The following is an 11,461-nucleotide window of genomic DNA, read 5'->3' as shown; positions in this document are numbered from 1 at the left end:
AGAGTAATCCGTACAACATGATAAAAGCATATTTGAATACAAGTTAACAAGAATCACATTATCCATACAATTTAACAACAAAAGAGCATGTTATACAATGCAACAAGGTTTAAGTTCTCAAAGCCATCAACTTAGAATCTAAAGCACAAAATAACAGTAGTGGTTCATGCCACCTAACGTCTATGTTATAAATGAATCAATAGGATCAATCCTAAGCTTTATTAGAACGTCAAAACACGATTTTCAATATCGATGCAATTTAGCCAACATTGGAACTTCCAATACAACGTATAAAGCACAATTTCGCAAAGTTAACATCCTGTAACTTAAAATGGAATGACAAATAAGAAACAACAAGTTACGACATCATCTAGTTATCAACTTGAAAATGAAATACGAAATCAAACAAAGTGGATACTCGGACGTCACGCCGGATCAGACCGACAACATAGTTACTTTAGGGTTACTAGCCCATGGGTAACCTCCCTATGTGCGCACTAGACCATATAGAGGGACTATCCCCCGTACTAGAACAATGTCCTAGCCATAGTCAAATAACGACATCCCCAAGTTTCCAAAATCAACAAATTGTGCAACAACGCATATATCAACAGGAATATGCAAGATAATCAACTATCTACTAAGCACAACCAAATTTGGAAACCTATACAATACATGCTCTAAATCCACAACTAATATGATATGATGAATGTCGAATCTTCAGTGTGCGATTCGTTACACACTATGCATAAAATATGTTAAACACGAAGTGTGCAAATCATTACACAAGGTAACAATATATTCAATAAGGAAAACATATTATCACGAATACAAACATAGCAACTATGTTATCCAATGTTCAAAACATAACCAAATGAATATACAATAAGTCTTAGTCCATGATTTGAATATAGAAACCACTTCTAAAACACAACTAGATCATGGAGCAAATTGATAGAATTTAAATAGATAAACACAATTAAATTCTCTAGATTTTCGATTCAATTTCAATTAACCTCAATTTAATACATGTTAAAGGGCATGACAAGGTCATCACCGATATCCATTCTAAAACTCAATTAGGTTATTGGAACAACAAAGTAGAACTCTAATTAAATCATGCTAATTTAATTACCAAGGTTCTAAAGCAACTTCAAATGGTCCACAATTAATATATACTAGTAAACAAGTCATGGCCAATACAAATATCAAGTTAAATCTTAATTAAGCTAATGGGACCACAAAATAGATTTTCATTAATTTTTTTAATTAAAATCTCTAGATTTTCAAACTTAACCAAATGTTCTCAATTTAACATATCTTAGAGAATATGCCAAGGACTAATGTAATATCACATTACAAGTTTATTTCATTCAATTTAAAACCATGTGACTTAACATTTCACTAAAGTTAAATATACATTAAAAGTTGCAATTCTCATGCAATTAATCCCAATTTAATATATGTGAACAACTATACCTAAGCTTAATTTTCTAGCATGCCACACTTCAATTCCAAGTTGTATATCACCATGAGGATTAAATCTTAAACAAGGAATTTAATTAAGTGAAGGGTTTGAAAACCTAACCGAATATTCTAAATCAAATATATGTGAAGCTATATGGTATGTAAGTCAAGAATATCAAGTTGGAATTTAAATAGAGTGAATAGTGCACTCGAGGCAAATTAATTAATCAAATTAATTAATAATTACTAATTTTCAAAACACCTCTAATCACTTTCAAATTCAATTATGTTGGAGAGCATGCTAAGGCTTAATTTAATATGCTAACACATATTGATTTCAAGCTAGTTAAGGCCATGTGAATTAATCTTTCACCTAAGATAATTATTAAATAAAATCTTTAATACTTATTCAAATGTTCCAATTTTAATACACGACAATGAGCATATCAAGGGGCAATATAAAATCATGCTACACGTTTAAACCAAGTCATGAGCAACCGGGAAAATTAGATCCCGTACAAGAAAAATAAATAATAAAATCTCTAGATTTTATATTTAATCATGCAAACAAGTAGTATAAGCATCACAAGCATGCTATGTAACAAGATTTAAACCTAGAACATCCCCTACCTCAATTTGAGATGAAAATCTCAAAAGCCATCAAAATGGAACGACTCCGAATCCGACGAAACTACTAGGTTTTGTCGGGGACAACGCCGTGAACATAAACCCCATCAAAGCCCCATCAAAATCATAACTTGACCTCAAAACCAAACTCAAGAAATGGTCAAAACTGAATTCTACTAAGGGAAAAACGTAGAGCACGGCAAGGGGAACAACAAACGTTAAGGCCGAAGACTTTCCATCAAGGAAAAGTGAACCAAAAGAGGAGAGAGAAGATGGCAGCACCCCTTGGGCTGCCATGGGAGCTCCAGGTCGTGCATGAAGAGGGGAGAAGATGAAAAATGAAATATCTCACCCCCCTTTTATAGAAATCTCAAAAAGTGCCCCGAATGGGCCTCGCCGGGTCCGAAAAAGTAAAATTTGAGCAGACGCACTCAAATGGCAAAACTTTGTGAACAAAGATTCAAAATGATAAAATATGAACAACAGAAGAAACGGTGTCAAAAACTGAGTCCTGAGCAAAAAGTTATGCCCCGAACAAGTTCGGTGGCAACCGGGTCCAGAAACTCCGAAACTGGAGAAAAAGGACCAGAACGGAATTCTAAGAGTCCACGACTAGACGAAATATGAAAATGAATCCCGTACAAGAATCTTGGCTCCAGACGAGACATTTTGCAATAACTTTCGTTAATTGCACAATGACCCCTACAAAAAGGGTTAACTGCGAAACTGCCCTAGAATGAAAATATCTTTCAAAAGATATTTTCTTAGATACCCTTGAAATAAAATATCTTCAAAATATATTTACGAAAAACACCCCAAGAAAAGAAAAAGATTCTAAAGAATTGTGCATCCATGCCCCTATGGGCACAGGGAGCAACCAGAGTACTTTCTTGCAAAAGTAAAGATACTTATTTCGAGGAAACCACTCAAGATGAAGGCACGTGAAGTCAAAAACCAACTCCGAGCATGAGAAGTGAGGTTGTGCCAAAAACTGACAAACGGAGATAAGACATAATAGGGAAAAGAACGAAATAACGCATAGTATCGAAAAACGAAAAATGTGAAAATGACTTGGTTCTCAAAGGAAGTTGTCAATCCACGGAAAAGAGTCTCGGGAACCAATTCCGAGCACTCGAGATGACACTAAGCAATACGAAACAGAGCTCAGAAAAGAAAATTAAACGAAAAAAATTCATTCATAAAATTTCAGGAAAAAAGAAAGGAAGGCAAATGACTGGGTCGTTACAAATTTTATTAATAAATTTAATTAAAGCCTTAACCATGGGTATTTATTAATTAACCCAACAAGGCTTCATTCAAGCTCAAGACCACATCCATTGGTCCCACTTCTCTTAAGTCCAAACCTATTAACTTAAATAAATAAAATAATTAAATTAAATCTATTAAATACAAATAATTCACAATAAAATCACATAAGCATAAAATCACACATAATCAAATAAGCAATTTATTCTTAGCATTCCACAAAGCAAAATATCACACCAATTCATCAAATATAATTACGAAATATAATTTAATACAAATAAATCATAACACTCAATTAACTAAAATAAATTATTTAAAATTAAAAATAAAAGCAATTAATCTCAAATAAATCAAACAAATCATTTTAAATAAAAAATAAAAATCATAAATCCCAATAAATAATACCTTTAAAATATAGGTGTATTACATTAGGACGCAAATGAAAAAAAATATTTCAAAATTCGGATTTATTGTTCATCAAGAATATTTTTATGACTTATTTGTCTTCTATTAAAAAAAATTAATAATAGGACTTGATTGTAAATTTTCCTTTTAGTTATTCTTAATTTCATGATTTAATTCTTAGAGATATAACTCAATTAATGTATTTGTCAAATAATTGAATATAGTACTCCCACCTATGTTCCTTTGAGTCGTCGACCTTAGTAAAGGAATAACAATTATAAAATTAATTTTATAAATAGATGATTATTACTTTTTAAATGACATAACTTTACTTTCAGATTTTCTCTCCTTATCTCTAATCTTTAATATTTGAGGTCTCTTTTGGCAAAAAAAAAAGATTGAATAATATTTTGTTTATATGACAAAAAAAAAAAAAAAAAAAAATTATGTTGAATAAATTGTTTCTTTTGACCGAACCAAAAATAAAAAAGTAACCATTAAAATAATTATCTCTTTTGACAGGGAAAAAAAAAAAACCCAAAAAAAAAAAATTTAGTGAACAAATTATCTCTTTTTGTCAAGATTAAAATAAAAAAAAAGTACGAAAAAAGAGGATTAAAATAAGGAGACGATATCCGCACTCTACTTTTCAACATTTGCATTACAGTCTTAAATAAAATGACAATTTTAACCTTAACTTTACAAGTAAATAATTATTACTTTTTTAATGACACAACTACCTTTTCATATTTTTTGTCTCCTTATCTCTAATCTTTAATATTTTAAGTACCTTTTGACAACACAAATAAAATAAAATAAAAATTGAATAAATTGTTTTTAAGGGACCAAAAAAAAAAAATTGTTATGTTGAATAAATTGCCACTTTTGACCAGATAAAAAAATAAAAAGTAACCATTTAAAATATTATCTCTTTTGACATGAAAAAAACCTCAAAATAAATATATTTATTGATTAAATTATCTCTATTGTCAAGATCCCAAAATAATAATAATAATAAAAAGTACAAAAGAAAGATGATTAAAAGAAATTATCTCTATTGAATAAATTATCTCTTTTGATAAGACCAAAAAAAAAAAAAAAAAAGTTATTTTTATCGAATAAATTATTTCTTTTGATACGACCTATAAAAAATTTCCAAAAAATAAAGTTACCTCTTTTGACAAAATTGAAAAAAAGTTAATTATGTTGAATAAATATCTCTTTTGATTGTATGAAAAAAAAAAAAAAAAAAAAAAGTCACTGTGGAATAAATTATCCCTTTTGACAGCTAAAACTAAAATTATTAGTATAAAATAAATTATTTTCTTTGAAAGGACCTCTAAAAAAAAAAAAAAGTAAATAAGGTAAAAATAAATAAAATTGTATAAATGGTAGTTATGACATTATAAATTAAGGAATTGTGCATTAATGAATTTAAGGACTTTCTTATCATTTCCTTTAGAAGAAAATGATAAATGGAGTGCAATAGGAGAAAAGTGGAATGTGAATATTGTATCCCTATATAAATATATAATATTCATAAACATTCGGTCAAAGAGTTAACGTGTCCAGTGTACATCGTCTCCAAAGACACCGAAGCTCGCACCAAATTTTTTTGGGGGGAAAGTTTAGCGCCCTTCCTTTGATTATATGCGTGTCAAAATATTTTTATTTTTTACTTTTTGGAAAAAGGAAAAAAAAAATGGCCAAACATTGTCGTTTTGGCCTATTTTTATACTTTTACCCAATTCCCAATCTCAGTCTTCTCTCTAGAACATCCCATAAGATGTCTCTCTCTCTCTACAATCACTTTATACTCCACCGGAGGCCTCTCTCTACTGGCACTCTTCTAGTCTTCCCTCATAGTATGCAGGACGCCTCCCTTTCTTTCTCTAATCACTTTTCCCTCAAGCTCAACAAATCGTTCGGGTTTGTGTCCTTCTTCACTTACTGAGTTTTTATTATTATTATTATTTTCTTTTTATTCTCGTACAGAGATTTTTTTTTTTCTTTCTGTTTCTCTTTTTTTACAGTTTAATCATATGCATCAGATCTGTTCTCTTCTAGGTTAAACTTTGGCGGATGAAACTTGGGAGAAAATACAATTAAATTTGCTCTGAAGCTTCTTTCATATTTCATTTTGGTAATCAAAATTTTTCGCTTTCCTTTTCTTTTTCTTTTTTTCTTTTTTTTTTTTTTTGGCTTTATTATTATTTCTTGTACTTCGCTTAATATTATTTTTATATTCTTTAGGATTTTTGTTGTTCTGTTTATTTTAGAATAGGTTGAATAAAAGTAAAAATGTTATCAGGTCTGGTCAACAAGTTTATGTTTGCTGTTATTTCAGGATTAATTAATAAATTAGCTTAATATTACTTTTATATTCTTTTGGATTTTTGTTATTTTGTTTATTTTAGAATAGGTTGAATAAAAGAAAAATGTTATCAGGTCTGGTCAACAAGTTTAAAAAGTTTAATTATAATTAGCTTAAAAAGTTTATGTTTGTTTCATTTATTCTAGAAAGAGTACATCTATTCCATTGCAGCTTCAGTTTTAGTTTAGTGTCTACAAAGATGTAATTTTTTTTTTTTTTCTCTCTGGGTGTTGATTGGAATACCATCTTTATCAAAATTTGGATTCTACATAAGGATAATGAATATATATATATATATATATATATATATATATACACATACATCTCGTTAAAGTAAGGGAAAGATATTCGAAGTCCTCTAACTTTCCAATTATTATTTTGAAAATAAAAAATGGTATCATTGTTTTTAAAAAATATTAATATCACATCATTGTTGTAGGATTAAAGGTTGGCAAGATAATAGCTTGAGATTTTTTTTCATCTAATTCATTTATTGTTATTTCATCACATTTTTTTTGTAATGACCTGGTTATTGTACTTCCTTTCCTTTTTCTCAGATTTTCACGGATATATATTTTTTTTTCCCGTTGATCTTTTCCTTTCTGAGTTCATTTTCTCGTCACTTAGTGTCGTCTCGGGTGCTCTGGAATGAACTCTGAGGCTCTTTTATTTAGATTGACAACTTCCTTTAAGGACCGCGTCATTTCCACATTTTCACTTTTTGGACACTATTCATTTTTCGTCCTTTTCCCTATTTTGTCTTTTCCCCGTTTGTCACTTTTTGGCATAACCTCACTTTTCGTGCTCAGACTTGGTTTTTGACTTCATGTATCTTCATTCGAAGTAGTTTCCATGAAATACATATCTTTACTTTTGCAGTAAAGTACTTTGGTTGCTCCTGGTGTCCATAGGGGCATGGATGCATAGTTTTTCAGAATCTTTTTCTTTTCTTGGGGTGTTTTTCGTAAATATCTTTTGAAGATATTTTATTTCAGGGGTTTTTAAGAATATTTTTGGAAGATATTTTCATTCTGGGTCATTAGTGCAGTTTTCACTTTTTGAAGGGGCCATTGTGCAATTAAGGAAAGTTATTACAAAAATGCCTCGTTTTGAGCCTGGATCCTTGTACAGGATTCATTTTTACTTTTCATCGAGTCGTGTACTTTTAGAATTGCCTTCTAGTCAAATTCCCCCAGTTGTAGGGTTTCTAGCCCTGGTTGCCGCTGAACTTGTTCGGGGCATATCTCTCTACTCGGGACTCGCTTTTTGACACTGTTTCTTCCATTGTTTATATTTTCTCATTTTGGTTCTTTTTTGTTCACGAATTTTTGCTGGTTGAGCGTGTCTATGCAAATTCCACTTTTCCGGACCCGACGGGGCCTTTTCGGAGCACTTTTAGGGTTTTACTATAAATAGAATGCCTTAAAGTGAAAAATTACTTTTTCACCTTCTTCCTCCCTTTCTTGGCCGGATTCCATGGCAGCCAACGGGCTGCCACCTTCTCTCTCTTCTTTTTAACTTTTTCCCTTTGTTAAAAAGTCGTTGTGCCTTTGTATTTTATGTTTGTCTTAACAACACGCATCTTTTCTCCTTATTAAAATCTATATTTGGCCATTTTCTGAGTTCGGGTTTGAGGTCAAGTTAGGATTTTGGTATGTCTTCTTTGGAGTTTATCGTTCACCGTGTTATCCCCGACAAAACCCCGAAGTTTCGTCGGATTCAGAGCGGTTTCATTTTGGTGGCATTTGAGATTTTCATCTCAAATTGAGGTAGTGTAATGACCCGGTCATTTCCTTCCTTTCCTTTTTCCTCAAAATTTTACGGATGAATTTTTTTCGTTGAAATTTCTTTTCTGAGTTCAGTTTTTCGTCGCTTAGTGTCGTCTCGAGTGTTCGGAAATGATTTATGAGACTCTTTTCTTTGGATTGACAACTTCCTTTGAAGACCGAGTCATTTCCACATTTTTCGTCTTTCCACACTATTCACTTTTCGTCCTTTTCCCTGTTTTGTCCTCTTCCTTATTTTGTCTTTTCCCTGTTTGTCACTTGGTTGGCATAACCTCACTCCTTGTGTTTGGAGTTGATTTTTGACTTCATGTATCTTCATTCTAAGTGGTTTCCACGAAATACGTATCTTTACTTTTACAGAAAAGTACTCTGGTTGCTCCCGGTGTCCATAGGGGCATGGATACACAGTTCTTTAGAATCTTTTTCTTTTCTTGGGGTATTTTTCATAAATATCTTTTGACGATATTTTATTTCAGGGGTATCTAAGAAAATATCTTTTGGAAGATATTTTCATTCTGGGGTAGTTTTGCAGTTAACCCTTTTTGTAGGCGTCATTGTGCAATTAACGAAAGTTATAGCAAAATACCTTATTTTGAGCCTGGATCCTCGTATAGGATTCATTTTCACATTTCGTCGAGTCATGTACTCATAGAATTTCCTTCTGGTCATTTTTCTCCAGTTTTAGGGTTTCCGGACCCGGTTACTACATAACTTGTTTGGGGCATATCTCATTGCTCGAGACTCAGTTTTTAACGTTGTTTCTTTCATTATTCATATTTCCTCATTTTGAATCTTTTTCATTCACGAAGTTTCACCGTTTGAGCGCGCCTGCTCAAATTCCACTTTTTTAGACCCGGCGGGGCCTTTTCGAGGCACTTTTAGGGTTTTTCTATAAATAGGGGACTTAAAGATGAAAAATCAAAAATTTTTCTCTCTCTCCTCTCTCTTGACCGGTAGCCATGGCAGTCAAGGGACTGCAACCCTTCTTCTTCATTTTGCGGCCACCTCCATTTGTTGAAACAGTGCCTTAGCGTTAAATGCTTCTCTTCACGACGCGCATCTTTCACCCTTATTAGAACCCAATTCCGACCATTTTGTGAGTTTGGGTTTGAAGTCAAGTTGTGATTAACATGAGGCTTCCTTAGGATTCATGTTCATTGTGTTGTCCCCGACAAAACCTAGAACTTTCGTCGGATTTGGAGTGGTTTCAATTCAGTGGGGATTTGAGATTTCATCTCAAAATGAGGTAGGGGATGTCTTAGGTTTATATTAATGTTGTATTGATTGTTATATGAGCATATACAACTTGTAAGCATGCCTTTGTTCAAGTTTTAGAATTTAATTTAATTATTTTCTACGTTTAAAATTTAATTCTCATGAAGGTGTGTAATTTAGAATTAAATTGTGGCGTACTAGAAATTTAGGCCTTGGTATACTTGTTGACATATATTAAATTGGGAGCATTTGAATAAGAATTACAAAATTTATTTAATATTTATCTTTTGTGAAAGATTAATTCACATAGTTGCATCAAGCATGAAATCAACTTGTAATGTGATATTTAAGTAGGCCTTGGTGAGTTCTTCAACATATATTAAATTGAGGACATTTGGATATGTTTAAAAATCTAGTGAAAAATTTATTAATTAGCTTAATTAATTTTATTTTAAGTGTTGTAGTCGCTTAAATGGATTTTGGGTATGATATATGTGAAGACCATGTTATGACCTTTAACATATATTAATTTGAGCCTATTTGAAATTGACTTGAAATCTAGAGACTTTTCATGTTAGGTTGATCATCATTTGAAATGGAATATGTTTAATCACCTTGTGAGTGTGTTACTAACTTGTTGTAGAATTAGTACTCGAAATCTCTAAAGATGGTAATTTGACTTAGCATGATAGGTGATTGGTTTTGGAAAGCTTGTGAGGACATAATTTATGTGATGGCTAGGGTTTGGCTTTAGTACGGAGACAAGAGTCTTCTAAGTCATAAGTGCGCGCTAGGTGGTACCTTGTGGGTCGTAATTACCAAAAAATTCTTGCTTGGTCTAGCGACCACATGTCCTAGTCTTTTCACTATTTGATTTCATATTTAATTTCAAATTGTTAATTATGGATTACTTGTAGCTTGAGAATTGATGCTTGCCTTCGATATTTGAATACTATTTAGTATACTTGAACTTGTATACTTGCTCTGTGAGTTTAGATTTTATTTAGTATGCTTGTGTTATGTATTCTTGTTTTAGCCCTATCTCTCTTAGCTTAGTATACTTGTGTCGATATACTTGATTTTCAAGATTTTCATATAAAATGCATACTTGTGTGAATATGCTTAGACATTGCATGACTTGTCTTAATGTGGTTTAGTATACTTGGAAATGTATGCTTGTATGTTGTATAACATGTTTTAACATTGCTTAGTATACTTGAGCATGTATACTTGTATGTTGTTGTTCACTTTAAATTGCATTAGTAGCTTAGGATGATCCCTGAGTCTCAGCTTAACATAGACGTTAGGTGGCATGAGCCCCTTTAACATGTTTCACCTTAAGGTGATAATTTTGTAAAATGCTAGGTCGATACATGCCTATCTCCTACGAGTAGCTTTATGTTACTCACCCAAGTAGTGGGGACATTTTTCAGGTACAGGGACCTTGATTTGGGATGCACACTACGCCATGGAAGTTTCATAGACTTGAAGTATCATTCTCATGAAAATGTTGGCGTGAAATCCTATTTGTAGTTTTGTATGACAAAACTTGTATTTTTGTTCCAAATATGTAATGTGTACATAAGTACACTTTTTGTAAGGTAATTGATGTGTATGACATAAGGCCAAGGGCCACAAACTTTAAAGTTCAAGGGTATGTATGTAAACTTTAAGTTTTGCCTTTGAAATGCATTTTTATCATCTATGGAGGTTTGGCATGTCAAATTTTGTAAATGATATGTAATGAGGCCATGGGCCATTGTATCACACTTTAATATATAAAGTACACTTGTTAACATCCTTACATAGTTTTAAAGTTTGTTTTTGAACCATTCTATGATAGGGTTTGAGGCTTGGGTGAAGCCTTATTAATTCTATTGCATAACAAGGGTTTTTGCACCTCTTTAAGTCATTTCGGTCGTCCAAAACTCTATTTTGGTCGTCTGAAACTCTATTTCGGTCGATCGATGGCTTTTGGTATTTTTTTGAACATCTAAAGCACTCATTCTAGTAGCCAAAATTGCCATTCAGGGACATTTCGGTTTACTGATGGTTTATTTCGGTCTACCGAACCAACCAGCACTCTAAAAAATGTTTTCAGAAAAGTTTCTACCCAGTTCGGTCGGCCAAAACTCTATTTCGGTCAACCGAAATAGCTTGTTTTCGCACAGCCACTCAGGTTTGTTTCAGCACTGAAGTTCCAACTTCAAATAGCCATATCTCCTTCATTTCTAATCCAAATAGGGTGATTCTTGAGCCTAAATTCATGGATTTTGAGTCAGATTTCCAATGGTATCAATTCCATTCTTAGATTCAAGTC

At 32.1% G+C, this 11,461-nt stretch overlaps 1 long non-coding RNA gene across 1 annotated transcript; it reads left to right on the top strand.

Moving 5' to 3' along the window:
* The first annotated feature begins 5,542 nt into the window (after positions 1–5,542).
* LOC132267685 (uncharacterized) lies at positions 5,543–10,922 on the top strand. The gene is made up of 3 exons (XR_009469051.1): positions 5,543–5,694; positions 5,833–5,908; positions 10,575–10,922. It is a non-coding gene; the product is annotated as an uncharacterized LOC132267685 (long non-coding RNA).
* The last annotated feature ends 539 nt before the right edge of the window (positions 10,923–11,461 follow it).

The sequence above is a fragment of the Cornus florida genome, unplaced genomic scaffold (assembly GCF_030987335.1).
Source record: "Cornus florida cultivar Cherokee Brave unplaced genomic scaffold, ASM3098733v1 CherokeeBrave_3.0.0_Hap2_Chr07, whole genome shotgun sequence".
NCBI classification, from domain to species: domain Eukaryota; kingdom Viridiplantae; phylum Streptophyta; class Magnoliopsida; order Cornales; family Cornaceae; genus Cornus; species Cornus florida.
The sequence above is the reverse complement of the archived record's forward strand: the minus strand, read 5'-3'. Positions and strand labels throughout refer to the sequence as shown.